This window comes from Lissotriton helveticus, chromosome 1_2 (genome assembly GCF_964261635.1).
Source record: "Lissotriton helveticus chromosome 1_2, aLisHel1.1, whole genome shotgun sequence".
NCBI lineage: Eukaryota > Metazoa > Chordata > Amphibia > Caudata > Salamandridae > Lissotriton > Lissotriton helveticus.
In genome coordinates this window covers 304,242,922-304,266,001 of record NC_136058.1, presented here as the reverse complement: position 1 = coordinate 304,266,001, position 23,080 = coordinate 304,242,922, and the positions used below count along the sequence as shown (strand labels likewise).

Below are 23,080 nucleotides of genomic sequence, written 5' to 3'. Positions count from 1 at the left end.
CCTCCCAACCCTCCTGTGTCCGTGTTGCTTCTGCCCCTCCCAACCCTCCTGTGTCCGTGTTGCTTCTGCCCCTCCCAACCCTCCTGTGTCCGTGTTGCTTCTGCCCCTCCCAACCCTCCCGTGTCTGTGTTGCTTCTGCCCCTCCCAACCCTCCTGTGTCCGTGTTGCTTCTGCCCCTCCCAACCCTCCTGTGTCCGTGTTGCTTCTGCCCCTCCCAACCCTCCTGTGTCCGTGTTGCTTCTGCTCCTCCCAACCCTCCTGTGTCCGTGTTGCTTCTGCTCCTCCCAACCCTCCTGTGTCCGTGTTGCTTCTGCTCCTCCCAACCCTCCTGTGTCCGTGTTGCTTCTGCCCCTCCCAACCCTCATGTGTCCGTGTTGCTTCTGCTCCTCCCAACCCTCCCGTGTCCGTGTTGCTTCTGCTCCTCCCAACCCTCCCGTGTCCGTGTTGCTTCTGCTCCTCCCAACCCTCCTGTGTCCGTGTTGCTTCTGCTCCTCCCAACCCTCCCGTGTCCGTGTTGCTTCTGCCCCTCCCAACCCTCCCGTGTCGCTTCTGCCCCTCCCAACCCTCCCGTGTCCGTGTTGCTTCTGCTCCTCCCAACCCTCCTGTGTCCGTGTTGCTTCTGCCCCTCCCAACCCTCCTGTGTCCGTGTTGCTTCTGCTCCTCCCAACCCTCCCGTGTCTGTGTTGCTTCTGCCCCTCCCAACCCTCCTGTGTCCGTGTTGCTTCTGCTCCTCCCAACCCTCCCGTGTCCGTGTTGCTTCTGCCCCTCCCAACCCTCCCGTGTCCGTGTTGCTTCTGCCCCTCCCAACCCTCCCGTGTCCGTGTTGCTTCTGCCCCTACCAACCCTCCTGTGTCCGTGTTGCTTCTGCTCCTCCCAACCCTCCCGTGTCCGTGTTGCTTCTGCCCCTACCAACCCTCCTGTGTCCGTGTTGCTTCTGCCCCTCCCAACCCTCCTGTGTCCGTGTTGCTTCTGCCCCTCCCAACCCTCCCGTGTCCGTGTTGCTTCTGCTCCTCCCAACCCTCCTGTGTCCGTGTTGCTTCTGCCCCTCCCAACCCTCCTGTGTCCGTGTTGCTTCTGCCCCTCCCAACCCTCCTGTGTCCGTGTTGCTTCTGCTCCTCCCAACCCTCCCGTGTCCGTGTTGCTTCTGCCCCTACCAACCCTCCTGTGTCCGTGTTGCTTCTGCCCCTCCCAACCCTCCTGTGTCCGTGTTGCTTCTGCCCCTCCCAACCCTCCCGTGTCCGTGTTGCTTCTGCCCCTCCCAACCCTCCCGTGTCCGTGTTGCTTCTGCCCCTCCCAACCCTCCTGTGTCCGTGTTGCTTCTGCCCCTCCCAACCCTCCCGTGTCCGTGTTGCTTCTGCCCCTCCCAACCCTCCCGTGTCCGTGTTGCTTCTGCTCCTCCCAACCCTCCCGTGTCCGTGTTGCTTCTGCTCCTCCCAACCCTCCTGTGTCCGTGTTGCTTCTGCCCCTCCCAACCCTCCCGTGTCCGTGTTGTTTCTGCCCCTCCCAACCCTCCCGTGTCCGTGTTGCTTCTGCCCCTCCCAACCCTCCTGTGTCCGTGTTGCTTCTGCCCCTCCCAACCCTCCCGTGTCCGTGTTGTTTCTGCCCCTCCCAACCCTCCCGTGTCCGTGTTGCTTCTGCCCCTCCCAACCCTCCCGTGTCCGTGTTGTTTCTGCCCCTCCCAACCCTCCCGTGTCCGTGTTGTTTCTGCCCCTCCCAACCCTCCCGTGTCCGTGTTGCTTCTGCCCCTCCCAACCCTCCCGTGTCCGTGTTGTTTCTGCCCCTCCCAACCCTCCCGTGTCTGTGTTGCTTCTGCCCCTACCAACCCTCCTGTGTCCGTGTTGCTTCTGCCCCTCCCAACCCTCCTGTGTCCGTGTTGCTTCTGCCCCTCCCAACCCTCCCGTGTCCGTGTTGCTTCTGCTCCTCCCAACCCTCCTGTGTCCGTGTTGCTTCTGCTCCTCCCAACCCTCCCGTGTCTGTGTTGCTTCTGCCCCTACCAACCCTCCTGTGTCCGTGTTGCTTCTGCCCCTCCCAACCCTCCCGTGTTGCTTCTGCTCCTCCCAACCCTCCCGTGTCTGTGTTGCTTCTGCCCCTACCAACCCTCCTGTGTCCGTGTTGCTTCTGCCCCTCCCAACCCTCCTGTGTCCGTGTTGCTTCTGCCCCTCCCAACCCTCCCGTGTCCGTGTTGCTTCTGCTCCTCCCAACCCTCCCGTGTCTGTGTTGCTTCTGCCCCTACCAACCCTCCTGTGTCCGTGTTGCTTCTGCCCCTCCCAACCCTCCCGTGTCCGTGTTGCTTCTGCCCCTCCCAACCCTCCCGTGTCCGTGTTGCTTCTGCTCCTCCCAACCCTCCTGTGTCCGTGTTGCTTCTGCTCCTCCCAACCCTCCTGTGTCCGTGTTGCTTCTGCCCCTCCCAACCCTTCCGTGTTGCTTCTGCCCCTCCCAACCCTCCTGTGTCCGTGTTGCTTCTGCTCCTCCCAACCCTCCCGTGTCTGTGTTGCTTCTGCCCCTACCAACCCTCCTGTGTCCGTGTTGCTTCTGCCCCTCCCAACCCTCCCGTGTTGCTTCTGCTCCTCCCAACCCTCCCGTGTCTGTGTTGCTTCTGCCCCTACCAACCCTCCTGTGTCCGTGTTGCTTCTGCCCCTCCCAACCCTCCTGTGTCCGTGTTGCTTCTGCCCCTCCCAACCCTCCTGTGTCTCTGTTGCTTCTGCCCCTCCCAACCCTCCCGTGTCCGTGTTGCTTCTGCCCCTCCCAACCCTCCCGTGTCCGTGTTGCTTCTGCCCCTACCAACCCTCCCGTGTCCGTGTTGCTTCTGCCCCTACCAACCCTCCCGTGTCCGTGTTGCTTCTGCCCCTACCAACCCTCCTGTGTCCGTGTTGCTTCTGCCCCTCCCAACCCTCCTGTGTCCGTGTTGCTTCTGCCCCTCCCAACCCTCCTGTGTCCGTGTTGCTTCTGCCCCTCCCAACTCTCCCGTGTCCGTGTTGCTTCTGCCCCTCCCAACCCTCCTGTGTCCGTGTTGCTTCTGCCCCTCCCAACCCTCCTGTGTCTCTGTTGCTTCTGCCCCTCCCAACCCTCCTGTGTCCGTGTTGCTTCTGCCCCTCCCAACCCTCCTGTGTCCGTGTTGCTTCTGCCCCTCCCAACCCTCCTGTGTCCGTGTTGCTTCTGCCCCTCCCAACCCTCCTGTGTCCGTGTTGCTTCTGCCCCTCCCAACCCTCCCGTGTCCGTGTTGCTTCTGCCCCTCCCAACCCTCCTGTGTCCGTGTTGCTTCTGCCCCTCCCAACCCTCCTGTGTCCGTGTTGCTTCTGCCCCTCCCAACCCTCCTGTGTCTCTGTTGCTTCTGCCCCTCCCAACCCTCCTGTGTCCGTGTTGCTTCTGCCCCTCCCAACCCTCCTGTGTCCGTGTTGCTTCTGCCCCTCCCAACCCTCCTGTGTCCGTGTTGCTTCTGCCCCTCCCAACCCTCCTGTGTCCGTGTTGCTTCTGCCCCTCCCAACCCTCCTGTGTCCGTGTTGCTTCTGCCCCTCCCAACCCTCCTGTGTCCGTGTTGCTTCTGCCCCTCCCAACCCTCCCGTGTCTGTGTTGCTTCTGCCCCTCCCAACCCTCCTGTGTCCGTGTTGCTTCTGCCCCTCCCAACCCTCCTGTGTCCGTGTTGCTTCTGCCCCTCCCAACCCTCCTGTGTCCGTGTTGCTTCTGCTCCTCCCAACCCTCCTGTGTCCGTGTTGCTTCTGCTCCTCCCAACCCTCCTGTGTCCGTGTTGCTTCTGCTCCTCCCAACCCTCCTGTGTCCGTGTTGCTTCTGCCCCTCCCAACCCTCATGTGTCCGTGTTGCTTCTGCTCCTCCCAACCCTCCCGTGTCCGTGTTGCTTCTGCTCCTCCCAACCCTCCCGTGTCCGTGTTGCTTCTGCTCCTCCCAACCCTCCTGTGTCCGTGTTGCTTCTGCTCCTCCCAACCCTCCCGTGTCCGTGTTGCTTCTGCCCCTCCCAACCCTCCCGTGTCGCTTCTGCCCCTCCCAACCCTCCCATGTCCGTGTTGCTTCTGCTCCTCCCAACCCTCCTGTGTCCGTGTTGCTTCTGCCCCTCCCAACCCTCCTGTGTCCGTGTTGCTTCTGCTCCTCCCAACCCTCCCGTGTCTGTGTTGCTTCTGCCCCTCCCAACCCTCCTGTGTCCGTGTTGCTTCTGCTCCTCCCAACCCTCCCGTGTCCGTGTTGCTTCTGCCCCTCCCAACCCTCCCGTGTCCGTGTTGCTTCTGCCCCTCCCAACCCTCCCGTGTCCGTGTTGCTTCTGCCCCTACCAACCCTCCTGTGTCCGTGTTGCTTCTGCTCCTCCCAACCCTCCCGTGTCCGTGTTGCTTCTGCCCCTACCAACCCTCCTGTGTCCGTGTTGCTTCTGCCCCTCCCAACCCTCCTGTGTCCGTGTTGCTTCTGCCCCTCCCAACCCTCCCGTGTCCGTGTTGCTTCTGCTCCTCCCAACCCTCCTGTGTCCGTGTTGCTTCTGCCCCTCCCAACCCTCCTGTGTCCGTGTTGCTTCTGCCCCTCCCAACCCTCCTGTGTCCGTGTTGCTTCTGCTCCTCCCAACCCTCCCGTGTCCGTGTTGCTTCTGCCCCTACCAACCCTCCTGTGTCCGTGTTGCTTCTGCCCCTCCCAACCCTCCTGTGTCCGTGTTGCTTCTGCCCCTCCCAACCCTCCCGTGTCCGTGTTGCTTCTGCCCCTCCCAACCCTCCCGTGTCCGTGTTGCTTCTGCCCCTCCCAACCCTCCTGTGTCCGTGTTGCTTCTGCCCCTCCCAACCCTCCCGTGTCCGTGTTGCTTCTGCCCCTCCCAACCCTCCCGTGTCCGTGTTGCTTCTGCTCCTCCCAACCCTCCCGTGTCCGTGTTGCTTCTGCTCCTCCCAACCCTCCCGTGTCCGTGTTGCTTCTGCTCCTCCCAACCCTCCCGTGTCTGTGTTGCTTCTGCCCCTACCAACCCTCCTGTGTCCGTGTTGCTTCTGCCCCTCCCAACCCTCCCGTGTTGCTTCTGCTCCTCCCAACCCTCCCGTGTCTGTGTTGCTTCTGCCCCTACCAACCCTCCTGTGTCCGTGTTGCTTCTGCCCCTCCCAACCCTCCTGTGTCCGTGTTGCTTCTGCCCCTCCCAACCCTCCCGTGTCCGTGTTGCTTCTGCTCCTCCCAACCCTCCCGTGTCTGTGTTGCTTCTGCCCCTACCAACCCTCCTGTGTCCGTGTTGCTTCTGCTCCTCCCAACCCTCCTGTGTCCGTGTTGCTTCTGCCCCTCCCAACCCTCCCGTGTCCGTGTTGCTTCTGCTCCTCCCAACCCTCCTGTGTCCGTGTTGCTTCTGCTCCTCCCAACCCTCCTGTGTCCGTGTTGCTTCTGCCCCTCCCAACCCTCCCGTGTCCGTGTTGCTTCTGCCCCTCCCAACCCTCCTGTGTCCGTGTTGCTTCTGCTCCTCCCAACCCTCCCGTGTCTGTGTTGCTTCTGCCCCTACCAACCCTCCTGTGTCCGTGTTGCTTCTGCCCCTCCCAACCCTCCCGTGTTGCTTCTGCTCCTCCCAACCCTCCCGTGTCTGTGTTGCTTCTGCCCCTACCAACCCTCCTGTGTCCGTGTTGCTTCTGCCCCTCCCAACCCTCCTGTGTCCGTGTTGCTTCTGCCCCTCCCAACCCTCCCGTGTCCGTGTTGCTTCTGCTCCTCCCAACCCTCCCGTGTCTGTGTTGCTTCTGCCCCTACCAACCCTCCTGTGTCCGTGTTGCTTCTGCTCCTCCCAACCCTCCTGTGTCCGTGTTGCTTCTGCCCCTCCCAACCCTCCCGTGTCCGTGTTGCTTCTGCTCCTCCCAACCCTCCTGTGTCCGTGTTGCTTCTGCTCCTCCCAACCCTCCTGTGTCCGTGTTGCTTCTGCCCCTCCCAACCCTCCCGTGTCCGTGTTGTTTCTGCCCCTCCCAACCCTCCTGTGTCCGTGTTGTTTCTGCCCCTCCAGTCTAGCACAGGACTCCTGCTTAGGGGTCGTGGCTGAGCCGCCATCTCCAAGCAAGAATCCATTGGAACGGTAAGGGTCTTTCCGTTCCAACTGTGCCTCTCCTCCGCTACTAGGTGCACGGGGAGGTACAGAGGTGAGGGGTTGTCTCCCTGACGCAGATTTACAGTTTAGCGACCATGTCTTCAGCAGAATGATTTACTGGATTCTGCATGGGAGGGGCCGGGGGCTGATGCAGGAGCTGTCCTGGGTCAGGCTGCTGTCAATTGTAAGCACCAGCCGTTTCTCGGCACCCCTATGTAGCGTGGAAGCCATAAACATTGCGACCTCCACATTAAAGTGGTTAACGAGGTGTTAGTCAAGTGTTTATGTAGTCTGCTTACCTTTGAGTTATGATATGTTTGGTCCCTTGTTGAGTATGGATGTAGTGGCATAAGTGGACGGGTTCTTGCTCTACATATTCCTTCACCTCCTGATCAGTCTGAACCAAATCTAGAGAAAGTAAGTTCTGTAGAACATCTAGAAATGTAGATGCCAGGCCATCCAGCGCCCCGCACTCTACAGCGCCCCGCACTCTACAGCGCCCCGCACTCTACAGCGCCCCGCACTCTACAGCGCCCCGCACTCTACAGCGCCCCGCATTCTACAGCGCTCTACAGCGCCCCGCACTCTACAGCGCCCCGCACTCTACAGCGCCCCGCACTCTGCAGCGCCCGCGCTCTGCAGCGCCCCGCGCTCTGCAGCGCCCCGCACTCTGCAGCGCCCCGCGCTCTACAGCGCCCCGCACTCTACAGCGCCCCGCACTCTACAGCGCCCCGCACTCTACAGCGCCCCGCACTCTACAGCGCCCCGCACTCTACAGCGCCCCGCACTCTACAGCGCCCCGCACTCTACAGCGCCCCGAACTCTACAGCGCCCCGAACTCTACAGCGCCCCGAACTCTACAGCGCCCCGCACTCTACAGCGCCCCGCACTCTACAGCGCCCCGCACTCTACAGCGCACTCTACAGCGCACTCTACAGCGCCCCGCACTCTACGGCGCCCCGCACTCTACGGCGCCCCGCACTCTACGGCGCCCCGCACTCTACGGCGCCCCGCACTCTACGGCGCCCCGCGCTCTACAGCGCCCCGCGCTCTACAGCGCCCCGCGCTCTACAGCGCAACACTCTACAGCGCAACACTCTACAGCGCAACACTCTACAGCGCAACACTCTACAGCGCAACACTCTACAGCGCAACACTCTACAGCGCAACACTCTACAGCGCAACACTCTACAGCGCAACACTCTACAGCGCAACACTCTACAGCGCAACACTCTACAGCGCAACACTCTACAGCGCCCCGCACTCTACAGCGCCCCGCGCTCTGCAGCGCCCTGCACTCTACAGCGCCCCGCAGCGCCCCGCACTCTGCAGCGCCCCGCACTCTACAGCGCCCCGCACTCTACAGCGCCCCGCACTCTACAGCGCCCCGCACTCTACAGCGCCCCGCACTCTACAGCGCCCCGCACTCTACAGCGCCCCGCACTCTACAGCGCACTCTACAGCGCACTCTACAGCGCCCCGCACTCTACAGCGCACTCTACGGCGCCCCGCACTCTACAGCGCACTCTACGGCGCCCCGCACTCTACGGCGCCCCGCACTCTACGGCGCCCCGCACTCTACGGCGCCCCGCACTCTACGGCGCCCCGCACTCTACGGCGCCCCGCATTCTACAGCGCTCTACAGCGCCCCGCACTCTACAGCGCCCCGCACTCTGCAGCGCCCGCGCTCTGCAGCGCCCCGCGCTCTGCAGCGCCCCGCACTCTGCAGCGCCCCGCACTCTACAGCGCCCCGCACTCTACAGCGCCCCGCACTCTACAGCGCCCCGCACTCTACAGCGCCCCGCACTCTACAGCGCCCCGCACTCTACAGCGCCCCGAACTCTACAGCGCCCCGAACTCTACAGCGCCCCGCACTCTACAGCGCCCCGCACTCTACAGCGCCCCGCACTCTACAGCGCACTCTACAGCGCACTCTACAGCGCCCCGCACTCTACGGCGCCCCGCACTCTACAGCGCCCCGCACTCTACAGCGCCCCGCACTCTACAGCGCCCCGCACTCTACGGCGCCCCGCACTCTACAGCGCCCCGAACTCTACAGCGCCCCGAACTCTACAGCGCCCCGCACTCTACAGCGCCCCGCACTCTACAGCGCCCCGCACTCTACAGCGCACTCTACAGCGCACTCTACAGCGCCCCGCACTCTACGGCGCCCCGCACTCTACGGCGCCCCGCACTCTACGGCGCCCCGCGCTCTACGGCGCCCCGCACTCTACGGCGCCCCGCGCTCTACGGCGCCCCGCGCTCTACAGCGCCCCGCGCTCTACAGCGCCCCGCGCTCTACAGCGCAACACTCTACAGCGCAACACTCTACAGCGCAACACTCTACAGCGCAACACTCTACAGCGCAACACTCTACAGCGCAACACTCTACAGCGCAACACTCTACAGCGCCCCGCACTCTACAGCGCCCCGCGCTCTGCAGCGCCCTGCACTCTACAGCGCCCCGCAGCGCCCCGCACTCTACAGCGCCCCGCAGCGCCCCGCACTCTACAGCGCCCCGCACTCTACAGCGCCCCGCACTCTACAGCGCCCCGCACTCTACAGCGCCCCGCACTCTACAGCGCCCCGCACTCTACAGCGCCCCGCACTCTACGGCGCCCCGCACTCTACAGCGCCCCGCACTCTACGGCGCCCCGCACTCTACAGCGCCCCGCACTCTACAGCGCCCCGCACTCTACAGCGCCCCGCACTCTACGGCGCCCCGCACTCTACAGCGCACTCTACGGCGCCCCGCACTCTACAGCGCACTCTACGGCGCCCCGCACTCTACGGCGCCCCGCACTCTACGGCGCCCCGCACTCTACGGCGCCCCGCACTCTACGGCGCCCCGCACTCTACGGCGCCCCGCACTCTACGGCGCCCCGCACTCTACGGCGCCCCGCACTCTACGGCGCCCCGCACTCTACGGCGCCCCGCACTCTACGGCGCCCCGCACTCTACGGCGCCCCGCACTCTACGGCGCCCCGCACTCTACGGCGCCCCGCACTCTACTGCGCCCCGCACTCTACTGCGCCCCGCACTCTACTGCGCCCCGCACTCTACTGCGCCCCGCACTCTACTGCGCCCCGCACTCTACAGCGCCCCGCACTCTACAGCGCCCCGCACTCTACAGCGCCCCGCACTCTACAGCGCCCCGCACTCTACAGCGCCCCGCACTCTACAGCGCCCCGCACTGCGCCCCGCACTGCGCCCCGCACTGCGCCCCGCACTGCGCCCCGCACTGCGCCCCGCACTCTACAGCGCCCCGCACTCTACAGCGCCCCGCACTCTACAGCACCACGCACTCTACAGCACCACGCACTCTACAGCGCACTCTACGGCGCCCCGCACTCTACGGCGCCCCGCACTCTACGGCGCCCCGCACTCTACGGCGCCCCGCACTCTACGGCGCCCCGCACTCTACGGCGCCCCGCACTCTACGGCGCCCCGCACTCTACGGCGCCCCGCACTCTACTGCGCCCCGCACTCTACTGCGCCCCGCACTCTACTGCGCCCCGCACTCTACTGCGCCCCGCACTCTACTGCGCCCCGCACTCTACTGCGCCCCGCACTCTACTGCGCCCCGCACTCTACTGCGCCCCGCACTCTACTGCGCCCCGCACTCTACTGCGCCCCGCACTCTACTGCGCCCCGCACTCTACTGCGCCCCGCACTCTACTGCGCCCCGCACTCTACTGCGCCCCGCACTCTACTGCGCCCCGCACTCTACAGCGCCCCGCACTCTACAGCGCCCCGCACTCTACAGCGCCCCGCACTCTACAGCGCCCCGCACTCTACAGCGCCCCGCACTCTACAGCGCCCCGCACTCTACAGCGCCCCGCACTCTACAGCGCCCCGCACTCTACAGCGCCACGCACTCTACAGCGCCACGCACTCTACAGCACCACGCACTCTACAGCACCACGCACTCTACAGCACCACGCACTCTACAGCACCACGCACTCTACAGCACCACGCACTCTACAGCACCACGCACTCTACAGCACCACGCACTCCACAGCGCCCCGCAGCGCCCTGCACTCTACAGCGCCCCGCAGCGCCCTGCACTCTACAGCGCCCCGCACTCTACAGCGCCCCGCACTCTACAGCGCCCCGCACTCTACAGCGCCCCGCACTCTACAGCGCCCCGCACTCTACAGCGCCCCGCACTCTACAGCGCCCCGCACTCTACAGCGCCCCGCAGCGCACCGCACTCTAAAGCGCCCCGCAGCGCACCGCACTCTACAGCGCACCGCAGCGCCCCATACTCTACAGCGCCCCGCACTCTACAGCGCAACGCGCTCTACAGCGCCCTGCGCTCTACAGCGCACGCACTCTACAGCGCACCACGCTCTCAGCGCCCCGCAGCGCCATGCACTCTACAGCGCCATGCGCTCTACAGTGCCCCGCGCTCTACAGCGCCCCGCACTCTACAGCGCCCGCAGCGCACCGCAGCGCACCACACTCTACAGCGCACCGCAGCGCCCCATACTCTACAGCGCCCGCACTCTACAGCGCAACGCGCTCTACAGCGCAACGCGCTCTACAGCGCCCCGCACTCTACAGCGCCCCGCGCTCTGCAGCGCCCCGCACTCTACAGCGCCCCGCACTCTACAGCGCCCCGCACTCTACAGCGCCGCGCACTCTACAGCGCACTCTACAGCGCACTCTACAGCGCACTCTACAGCGCACCGCACTCTACAGCGCACTCTACAGCGCCCCGCACTCTACAGCGCCACGCACTCTACAGCGCCCCGCACTCTACAGCGCCACGCACTCTACAGCGCCACGCACTCTACAGCGCCACGCACTCTACAGCGCCACGCACTCTACAGCGCCCCGCAGCGCCCCGCACTCTACAGCGCCCCGCACTCTACAGCGCCCCGCACTCTACAGCGCCCCGCACTCTACAGCGCCCCGCAGCGCCCCATACTCTACAGCGCACGCACTCTACAGCGCACCACGCTCTCTACAGCGCCCCGCGCTCTACAGCGCCCCGCAGCGCCCCCTACAGCGCCACGCACTCTACAGCGCCACGCACTCTACAGCGCCCCGCACTCTACAGCGCCCCGCACTCTACAGCGCCCCGCACTCTACAGCGCCCCGCACTCTACAGCGCCCCGCACTCTACAGCGCCCCGCACTCTACAGCGCCCCGCACTCTACAGCGCCCCGCACTCTACAGCGCCCCGCACTCTACAGCGCCCCGCACTCTACAGCGCCCCGCACTCTACAGCGCCCCGCAGTGCCCCGCACTCTACAGCGCCCCGCACTCTACAGCGCAACGCAGCGCCCCGCACTCTACAGCGCAACGCAGCGCCCCGCACTCTACAGCGCAACGCAGCGCCCCGCACTCTACAGTGCAACGCAGCGCCCCGCACTCTACAGTGCAACGCAGCGCCCCGCACTCTACAGTGCAACGCAGCGCCCCGCACTCTACAGTGCAACGCAGCGCCCCGCACTCTACAGCGCCCCGCACTCTACAGCGCCCCGCGCGCAGAAACTTTTACAAATCATAGAAATCCCACCATCGACAGTAGTCAATTTATCCACGAAAGTATTGACATGGGATGAGGAATCTGTCCTCAATCTAGGTTTAAAATGTGTTCCCAGTCAGCAAACATACAAGGCAGCTCCAATAATATCCTATTTGCGAGCTAGTCCTGGCAATAGTGAAGAACAAAATTGGCAGTATTTCACTATCATGACATGTAATACATACCTACACATGTCGCACCTTTAACATACACTGCACCCTGCCCCTGGGAGTGTCTTGGGCCTACCTTAGGGGTGTCCAACATGTAGTAAAAGGGAGGCTTAGGGCCTGGCAAGAGACTGCACTTGCCAGGTCGACTTGGCAGTTTAAAACTGTACTCAAAGGCACTGCAATGGTAGGCTGGAGACACGTTTACAGGGGTGCTTATATGGTTGGCACAATCACTACTGCAGGCGCACTAGATGCATTTGATTTACAGGCCTTGGGCACACACAGTGCACTTTACTAGGGACTTACCAGTAAATCAAATATGCAAATTATGGAGAACCCAGCAGAATTAAAAATGACAGAGGTAGCATTTGCACTTGAGCACTGATTAGCAGTGGTAAAGTGTACGGAGTACATAAAACAGCAAAAAAGAAGTCCAGCATAACATCAAAAATACAGGTGGTAGAGCAAAAAGACAGAGGAAAACACGTCAAGGATGCCAGGTCTTGCAACTGCTTAGAGATCTTTGAGTGATGACAGGTCACATTGCCTCTCTCTCATCGTCTCATGACCCCAAAAGACAGAGGTCAGTCGCAGGTGTCTAGGGATAATTGGTGCACCTGAGCCCACTACAAGAGAGCGCTTCGATCCACGAGAATCCACTGCAATAATCAATCTAAATTACACCGCGCTGTGTTTGTTTACACTTCCTCTCTCGGGTGGGTTCTTTTCAGATGTGATCCCATTTGTAGCTCAGCAGACAGCAGCTTACCCTGACAGAGCAAGAGAAGGATGATCCGCACTCTGCTGCTTTTGGTCCAGCTCTCTCATTTATGTGTATTTTGTTGCCTGCGAGTGTTGTTTTTGTTATCACAGGAGAGGGGCTTGGCCTGATTCTACTCCCCACTACGAGCAAGGAGCCACGTGAATATCACCTGTGTATGTCCATTACGAAGTGATGCTAGAACACGTTTTATTTTAAAAATGGATTAGGCCCCAGAAGGTGTTCAAACAATTTCGAGGCATGGTGCTCATCTTCTCAGCATGAGAAGGATGAAATGCTGAGCCGAACTTGCTTTGATTCCAAACTAGTGGCCATTAGGTTGCAGTTGCATCATTGTAACAGGTGCATCAACCAACTGAGCTAGCTTGAAAAATTCCGGAGTGCAAACATACTAGATTAATAATGTAAGGTTCCTTTTGTAACACCTGCTTAGGACAGCTGCTAAGGACAGCTGCTAATCACCAAACATCTGATGCAGAGACACGCATTTTTTCCTTGACTGAAGCAACTATAACGATGATGCATATGTCATAAGTACATAGAAAGCTCACGAAAGTAAGCATGTGATGCTGAACATTTAAAAACATGATGGAATAACAATCTAGTATTTTAGCTATTCATCTTAACAAGACCAATGCATTGAACACCGTTACGTTGGCTGATAAAAGCGCATTTTATTTACAGTAGTCTAAAAGAGCAAAACTGCAGGAAAATGACCACTATACAAAATAAAAATAGCACTACTCTGCGCGCCGCCACTCCCGTGCACCATTTTAATTATGAAGACCCGGCCCGCCTCCAGTGCGTACCACTACCAACTATTTAATTAATTTTAAAAAGGCTCAGGCCAGGCCGGTAGGGCGTGCGCACCACGGCACCATAATTAATGTTTATAGGCCGGGGCCCGTTACCATCCGTCCCTGGCGTGCGTTGCGCACTGTAACTATTATAATATAGGCTTGCCTGCTTGCTTGCTTCAGCAGCAGCCGAGGGCAAATGGAGCAGGCGAGGAAGCAACAGGGGTTGGGGGCTGGTTGAGTGCAAGGGCGAACCCATATGGAAGGAAGCGGCACACAGGCAAGAACAGAGAGCAACACTGAGTGCGGCCCCGGGAGCAAAGAAGTACAGAAGCGAGAAAGCATGTTCTATAGGAGGGACAAACACGAGTGACAAGTTGGGACATAAATAAGAAGCAGGCAAATGCGCGACAGGAATGCAACTAATTAGTGCACGCAGCAGGCCTGGAGGCAGGCAGCCAGCAGCAGCCCTGCCCCGCCGGTCGGTGACGGAGACGGAGTGACAGACTCTGAGTGACTTACTTTGGTCTTCGGACTCGATTCGGAAATCGGACAGGGCAGCTCAGCGGGGGCGGGCCTGGCCGCCTGGCTGCTTTGTCTTGGACTTGGAAGGCAGTTAAGTTCGTAGTTTTCATTGTTCTTCTCTTTTCTTCTTTGGCTATGCGCGCCGCCTGCCGCGCCCCATATGCCACGCACAGGGGCTTACTGCCTATTGGCCCGCATGATGTTGTGCGTGCCCTGGGGCTGCCTGGCATTGCTCACCACCACTCAGCAGCAACCAACCCTGCTGCCCACGCCCCCCACGCACGCGGCACGCGCATACGCGGCGGCGGAAGTGCGGAACGGAAAGTGAAAGAAAAGGATAAAGGCCTGTCCCGCGTCCCGCCGCCATTTCATAGAATCAGGCGGGCTTAGACTAAGATAACAAAAAGTGCCTTACACACTGTGTAAGGCACGGTTTGTTATCATTGTCACTTTTGCCTCATGTAATGTAACGTTTGCCTTTGTATTTTGTTCACTAGTAATGTTCTCATGTATCAGTTCTGTTTCTATTGTGAATTCGCTCTGACACCTTCGGGTGAAGTCCGCACATCCCTTCTTACTCGGCTTGCTTAGCTGGCAGAATGGTGTTGCAGCGTTGGCTAGGAGTTTATTATAGTTGAGCTTTTTTCTTTCAGTTAAACAATAAAGTGACATTCATACAACCTAAATTCAGGATGCTGCCTCCCTGCCAATGTTTTAGGCATCTCTCTTTTTAAAGTCGGGAACATTCTGTTAAAACAGCTATTTGGATTTAAGGTATTACTTCTCACGAAACAGACTGATTTTTGATAATGTCCTGAATGCAGCAAGGACCGTCTGAATCAATGTAAAGAATTGCAGTGTTCCTAATGTTCTATATGCGATTTGCCTTCAACTAGTAATTACCATTGGATCATTGTGTGCTGTCTCACTCTTAATGCCTGTTTAAAAAGAGTGCTCTTTATGCTGGACCCAAGTATGTTGCTATTTAAACAACACCAGCGATCAATGCACGCTTCCACCACACGCACACAGAACCAGACGTCGGTGCACGCTTTCACCAGGCGCACACACACACCACCAACCGTCAGTGCACACTTTCACCAGGCACACCCCATCAGCCGTCAATGCACGCTTTCACCGGGCACACACGCCACTAGCTGGCAGTGCACACTTCCACCAGGCACACACACCATTAGCCATCAGTGCACATTTTCTACAAGCACACACACACCACCAGCCATCAGTGCACGCATCAATGGTTAGCACATCCACAATTAACTATTGTAGCAATCGCAGTATGGCGCAGTTTACTTCTAAACATGTCAGTGCACGCTTTTCCACCATGCACACACACCATCAGCCATCAGTGCACACTTTCAACAGGCACACACACACCACTAGCCATCAGTACATGGTTTCATCAGGCATACACACCACCGGCCGTCAGTACACACTTTCAACAGGCACAGACACCATAAGTCATCAGTGCACGCTTTCACCAGGTACAAACACCACCAGCCGTCAGTGCACGCTTTCACCGGGCACAAACACCACCAGCCGCCAGTGCACCCTTTCACCAGGCACAAACACCAACAGCCGTCAGTGCACGCTTTCACCGGGCACAAACACCACCAGCCACCAGTGCACCCTTTCACCAGGCACAAACACCACCAGCCGTCCGTGCACACTTTCACCAGGCACAGACACCATAAGTTGTTCGTGCACGCTTTCACCGGGCACAAACACCACCATCCGTCAGTGCACGCTTTCACCGGGCACAAACACCACCAGCCAATACAGAGTTTGCAAAAGAATTCATGCAACACATTGTCATATACAATGCCAATAACTCAAACTTGAATGCTGCGAGACCTATTGCATTGCAAATGCTTGTTCTTTTCTTGGTTCCAATTTCACACTGGGGACACTATGCACCTATCTTTTAGTACTTTAGAAATTGTTTTTCTCAAATAATTGATATAAACTTTCAAAATATAAGGACGTGTACTCGGCTACCTCTTAGTCTGAAATCCACATGACCCAAACGTATTGCCATTACGCTTTTTAAGTCATCAATGTACCCAACCAATGTTTACACAAGAACCACTGTTTCTTGATCAATAATACGTACCCTGGTTCTCCGTGATTAGGGTTTCCCTTGTGCTTGTTAAACTATGATGAAACATGACACCCTGCCGTGTCTGTGAGGGCCCTAGTTGCAAAAGTAGGAGACTCCTACTTCTGGACATATAGATACACCGACTAATCCTCTTCCTCTACTTCTTCCTTAAGGAACTGCATAATATTTTGAATGTCTGTGTTCCGGGGGCTTGTATTCTGGACCTGTAAGCATTCCTTTACTTTACTTTACTTTACTTTAAACCATTTTATAACGCGCTCCATTACTGGGGAGTATCCTGGCGCGAAACAAGGGAAAAAGAAACAGACATCAAGACTTTAGGGAGTGAAAAAAACATGTCAGCTTGTACTCTTGAAGAGGTGAGTTTTCAGATGTTTTTTGAATGCAGCCACTGTTGGCATGGAACGCAGATGGAAAGGGAGAGCGTTCCAGGCCCGGGCCACAATCACAGAAATCGACTGACCACCAAGTCTGAACCGATTAAAACGTGGAAGAGTCAATTTAAATAGAGTAGAGTATCTCAGGGTACGTGTAGGAACATATCTGACAAATCTCTTTCGCAAATAGATGGGGCCTTGATCATGGGTTGCCCGGAAAGCCAGCACCAAAGATTTAAACATAATGCGCTGCCTGACCGGGAGCCAATGGAGCGTGCGCATCTCCACGCGAACGCTCTTCCATCTAGGTATGTTAAAAAGTAGACGGACGGCCGCATTCTGAATAATTTGCAGACGCTGCACCAAGTAGGCGGGTATGCCACTAAACAGTGCATTGGCATAGTCCAACCTAGCCAAGATGAGCGCCCGAGCAACCGACTCCCTCGCCTCCCTAGGAAGTAGGGGGAAGAATTTGCGTAGCATTCTCAAGGTGGCGAAGCAGGTGCCTGTCAGCTTCTTAACGTGATGCTCAAATTTCAGGTCCTCCGCAAACCAAATGCCAAGATTTTTGGCAGGTCTCCCCATCTCACTAGGGCCGGGAATGTTAGAAGGCCACAGTGAGCTCCTGAACGAAGGGGGGAAGGTACCATAAAAGAGCACCTCTGACTTGTCCTCGTTGCACTTCAGCTGGGCCTCCGTTAACCAGCGAAATACAGAGGACAGACACAGGTGGACCGTGGATGTATCCAGATCGGCATCGGGCCAGGTAAACAGCAGTTGGGTATCGTCTGCATACCCTATGATCTTAGCCCCAAACTGTTCCGCTAGATAAACCAGGGGGGTGATATAAATATTGAACAGTAAGGGGCTAAGAGTTGACCCCTGCGGGACACCTGTGCACAGAGGTTTAGGCTTCGAGGCATGGGGAGGCAGCCAGACCTGCTGGGTCCTGTTAGATAGAAAAGAGGACAGCCAGTCCAGGACTACACCCCCAATGCCTACAGCCGACAGTCGGCCGAGGAGGAGGTCATGAGGGACAGTATCGAAGGCAGCAGAGAGGTCCAATAAAATTAGGACCGCTCTGCCACCCCCGTCTAAACAGTCCCGAATAGCCTCAGTCATTTCCACCAAGGCCGTCTCGGTGCTGTAAGCAGCCCTGAAGCCCGATTGAGCGGGATGGAGAGCCTTAGAGGTTTCCACAAAGCTCTCCAATTGTTGGAATACTACCTTTTCACAAATTTTAGTAAGTGCCGGTAGCAAGGAAATCGGACGATAATTCCCCGGAGTCGCCACATCCAGTCCGGGCTTCTTCAGGAGCGGCAGAAGTTTGGCCCGTTTCCAGTCCCCCTCCTTTTGTTTTGATATATGCCATCACCTGCACCATGCACCACATTGAGTAGTGCCAGGCATTCTATCGCCCTGCACCATGCAACACACTGAGCAGTGGCAGGCATACTATCGCCCGGCACCATGCAACACACTGAGCAGTGCCAGGCATGCTACCGCCTGCACCATGCAGCACACTGAGCAGTGCCAGGCATACCATCGCCTGCACCATGCAACACACTGAGCAGTGGCAGGCATACTATCGCCCGGCACCATGCAACACACTGAGCAGTGCCAGGCATGCTACCGCCTGCACCATGCAGCACACTGAGCAGTGCCAGGCATACCATCGCCTGCACCATGCAACACACTGAGCACTATCAGGCCACTTCTAGAGGCTCATGGCAAAGTTAATATGTTAGAAAACTGCCCTAACCCACAAAATTGTGGCACCCTTCATCATTGGGCTGCTAACCAACACCCCTGCACATACCAATGCATGGGGAGCAATAGGGAGGGGGGGGGGCAAACAATACAAACCTAATAAAAAAGAGAAGGGATCAAGCAAATATGTGCAGAAAGACTCTAAAACTAGGTCCGGGATATACAATTCCCTATTTTATTCCCCGATTCCCTGGCCAGGATTAAGAATACAAAATAGTGGATGGTGTCGATGAGGTTAGTTCTAAAACATTTACCCTGCCTCTCTACATTTAAGTCGACATGTTTCTGCCTATAATTGTCTTTAACAGCTTTCGTCAGGACTGCAGGTCCACTGTATAATACCCTTCTTTCCTACTTTTATATTAGTAGATCGGGTATTTGACCATGTTATTTTCTCATATAGTATGTGTACTCACACTCCAAACATAATCGAGTTTCGCAGTTGTTAAAGCTTGAAAAGGCATGGGAGCGAGGGCGGCTCACTGTAGTCACACGTTCGTCAAGGTGTGTCCTCCGCAAAGACACTCTCTGCATACACCGTGAAGGTCATATCAATGTACCTCCGATTACATGGACATATGATCATATAGTTAAAGTGTGTGGTATTGCAGTTAGTGTTCCGTCCTAACACCCAATTTGGATTAAGAGCTAGATCAATGGTCATTGTGGAACTGGTCAGATGGCACACATTGCATGAGCCACATAGGAAATGGCCCACAATTGGTTGTAGGCCCCACATTTTTGATGCTGGTATTGTCTTTACTGGTGGTATACGTGGCCTCATGTGGAGGAGATAGTCACAAATGCTACGGCCTCTTTTGCGGGGAAATCTAGGTCTTTCAAGATGCAGTGGTCCAGAATTGATTATACGCCAATTTATGTTCCTGACCTTTTTGACTTGGAGATGATATTGTAATTGGTAACACTGGTTAAAGTGCTAGTCTATAGAGTGCTAAATGATTTATCCAAGAATCACTCTGTTTGGATCCCTACATGTTTGAAGCTCTTTTGAATGATTTACTACAAATCAACCTCTGTCCCTCAATTTGTCCAAAAGCTCACTTGGCTGTTGCTTGTAGTCCTGGATAATACTACAGTTCCTACGCATTCAGTCTGAGGTTATCTGCGAGGATCCACATGGCACAGTGTGGCTGCCTTATGCGTAGTGGCAAGTACTGCATTGAGTTAAGGTAGGGCTTTTATTGGCTTGTACCTCTTGCTGCCTCATTTTTGTTTGAGCATGTGAGACTGCAGGCAAAACTCAGGGTGTGTAGTTTGGCAGTTGACATTGTATACATGGCCTTCAAAATCGTCCAGACTGATATGATCGCGGGTGAGACTGCAGCAGAGCTTGAATACACATCTAGTTTATTACATCAACAATCTGTTGAAATGGCATAAACATAACACTAATACAAACATTAGGGATGGTTAAGGGACCTTTCTAGTAATAAATCAGTGGGGTTTGTTTTGCAAAAGTTAAATCCATAGCATTTGTATTCATGGACAACAAAATGAGGTGGGAAAACATCACAACATTTTAAGTATGAATAACTGAAAAAAAGTGTCTTTCATATTTCTTTTTCAATTCTGAAATATGTTAAAATAAATAATCCCATGTACTGTGCTCCGTTTTGTTTTACTTAAAGTGATCAAATGTTCTTTTTAAAAAAAAATTATTTCAACATATTTTTATTGATTTCTTTTTTTAACACATATAGTCAACAATGCTTTGTCGTTACAGGGTGGCAGCCCAAACTGGCTGTGATTGTCGAGGATACAGTTCTACCGTATATATGTTTGGCTGTCCCGCTAAGAGAATAAGGGTGGGAGAAAAGGGAAAGGATTTGTAGTGATTATCTGGAAGTTACATCCTAAAAGTAAGTTTTGATGGATGTACGTCTTTTATTGCAAACTATTTTCCAATGGGCAAGACTGCTGTGGTGTCGTTTTTTGGGTCTCGCATATGCAGCACAAGCATAGGAGGGGACCTTTTGGAATCTATCAGCATTTTGGCAAAAAGCGTGCACGTTTTGCATTGCTTTCTATTGTAACGCATGCACGTTTGGGTTTCCCTTGCGGGAGCGAGCAGTGGCGCCATCTTCAAAACAGATGGTGCTGCTGCTCGCTCCCGCAAAGGAAACGCTGTGTCTGTATTTTTTTATTTTATTTGTTGCTTTTCGCTCGTGCCTTTGCAGAATCGCTGCTGCTGAGTGCATGCCGTGAAGCAGTCCTGCTGACTTCCTCCTGGACAATCTCACCTTCGAAGCCTAAGTCGTCTATCTGTGCTTGATGGCATTACAGAATCATAACTTTTAAGCAACATGGCAGAATTCCATCTTGCAAACTAGAGTATACTTGTGCTGGTGCGAGTTACAGTATGTTCGCAGAGAGATGACACTTCTCCCACAGGATCTTCTTGTGTGATGTTTGGTTCTGAAGTTTAATATAGCTCTTTTTGTACCCTTTCACAAAACACACGAACATCGCCTTGCCCACACTGCACCACAACCACTCGCCCCGTCCCATGAGCCTCTATCCCCCGCTCTCAATATGCCTAAGTTTACACTTCCAGCACCAGCCCTTCTTGGTGCTAAAGCATGGAATGTCCTCCACGTGATCCGCAAAGCTCAGGACATAAAAGAAGGACTCTGATTCTCTAGAGGTGGGTGCTCTATGTTCTATTTCTGGCCCGAACCGAGTTCACAGCTTGTCTGCTCCATGCACAGGCACCACAGAGACCTCAGTCATCAGAGCGTTAGCAGTTCATTATTGTATGGGTAGTAAAAGGCATTCTCCCCATTGCTCCCCATCCTTTGCCGGAGTCAACAGTAATAACGTTTGATTATTCCATGGTGTGGTCTATAGGGAGCCTGAAAAGGCAATCCTGGGTTCCCCAGCCTTAAACTTCTTTTTTAAAATAGCACATATCTTGCAGTGAGAGCACACCCTGACCCCAAGCCCACATGCTGGGGCATAACTTAGGACCCTGCAGCCTCTGTGGTGCAGGAGGACCCCAGCCCTTCAGAGTCCCCAATCCTTCAAGGCCAATGAATACCTTTGATATATGGGAGACTCGGTTGCCCCTTATCACATGCTGTATCCTATCATTTTGCGATGCGCCACTGACCACAAGGGATCCCAAAACAACCCTATCGTAGGTCTATATTTTTTATGTTCATCGTGGGAGGTGTGGTTAAAGCTGCTGGATCTGTGGTACCCAGCAAACCCGTCCTGTGTGGTACCATGTTACAATCAGCTGCTGCGGTACCACAACATATTATAACAAGCATTGGCAAAGCCAATAGGTCTTGCCTTTCGGACCGTATATATATGGGTAGACAATGGTTCGACAACTGTCCAGTAGGATCACATTAAACTAGAAAAAAGCGTTTCAATTAATTCACGCTAGGGAGCAGAAGACATAGGGAGTTTGTACAGTATACATTTATTTAAAGTACTTTATAAAAGGGAGACAGAAAAATTTCAGGTGCTCACATAAGTGACAGTGTGCAGAACGTGACATAAGTGAACGAGGTGAAATCAGACATCACAAAGCAACAAGGTAAATCCACATAAATATATACAATTAAAACATGGAAATTTTCTTGTATGGGTCGACGACGTTTCGATCTATATAAATCAAGATCATCATCAGGACAGAGACGGAGCTTCCTGAAACTACAATGAAGTAAATGAATAAAATTAAGAAGGGTCCCTATAAGTATTTAGTATAAGTATTTAGTTATGCAGCAGGTCCCAAAGGCAAGACTTAATGGCAATGCCAATGCTTGTTTACAATTTCCGCCAACCCCATTTTTATTTCTTGGGCATCTCTTGGTTATCTCTGGTGCCACTTTTGTGTTGCCGGGTTGCTGCACTCTATCTTGGATGATGCAGTGGACCAAGTTAGTCTGCTGGCCAGTGGGAGACTTAAAGGCTTCCTCACACAATCTGGTCATTTGATAGTCATTATGCATGTTCCTGGCTGAAGAAGTTGGGAACAGAATCTGCATGTGCTGTGGAACATGAAGAGTGCAGGAGGGGAAGGTATTCTGACTTGAGGGCTGCAGGGTGCCATTGGAGGTGACTGCAGGGCTGGACAAAGAAACGTTTTGTGGCCAGAAGATAAACTTCAGGAGTGGAGGCCCTAAAAGTTCCATCAATTAATGATGAGCAAAGAACAAAAATAGTTCCTAGAATAGTAATGGAATTGTAGAGTCCAGGAGTTCAAAACGTCTCAAGACCACCACCAGGAGTAAGTAATCCCACGATCAGTGAAGTAAGCCCCACAGGACGAGAGGAACAATACATTTGGTCCCCTAAGGGTGGAGTTACTGGCCAGGATCCAGTGTGTGTGGAGTCCAGTTTTCCAACCTTCCTGGAGGGCCAAGACCCTATGAGGAAAATGGCCTGAGGAGGACGCTCTTGGCATCCACCTTTTCTTCTGTAAAAATGTCTTGAGTGGGGCAGGCGCACCACACCCCCACGCCGAGGACTGACCCAGAGGAGAAGAACAAGGACTGAGCTCAGTTGTGCTTTGACTGCTCAGATGTTCCCAGGGTCACCGATCTCTTAATGGACAGAGTGCTTTGTGAAGGCACCTGTCGATTGCCAGACTCCCGGGAGCTATGTAGTGTGCCCAGCCCCCTGCTTTTCGTACTGGGTGGGGTTAGAGGGGGGAAAATGTGAGTACACATATTGGTATCCCTGCCCAGTGGAAGAGAGAGGAGAAACCAGTTGCTCCTGAACTGGTTCCAGCATGGAATGTGCTGGCATGGGAAGCAACTGGGACTTTGAAGGCTCTGGGGCAACCACACAGCCTCAAAAGAGGACAAGCATTTGAAATACAGTAGTTCTCGTATTTACGCGAGTTTATGCTATTGGCATTGTAAATTACAATGCATTTTATTTATGTTTTAGCGTAAATTCGAGACCGATTGCATTGCAAAT

The 23,080-nt window shown here is 55.8% G+C and overlaps 1 protein-coding gene across 2 annotated transcripts in view; it reads left to right on the top strand.

Moving 5' to 3' along the window:
* The window catches only part of TESK2 (testis associated actin remodelling kinase 2), a 599,416-nt gene that overhangs the window by 39,290 nt on the left and 537,046 nt on the right, over window positions 1-23,080 (top strand). The window contains exon 1 of one of the 2 annotated variants that reach the window (XM_078671788.1): window positions 19,888-20,007. The exons of the other annotated variant lie outside the window; for it this stretch is intronic. The gene's annotated coding sequence lies outside the window, so the exon portion shown is untranslated. Of the gene's footprint in view, window positions 1-19,887; window positions 20,008-23,080 lie in introns of those variants that run through there. 2 annotated transcript variants of the gene reach the window in all.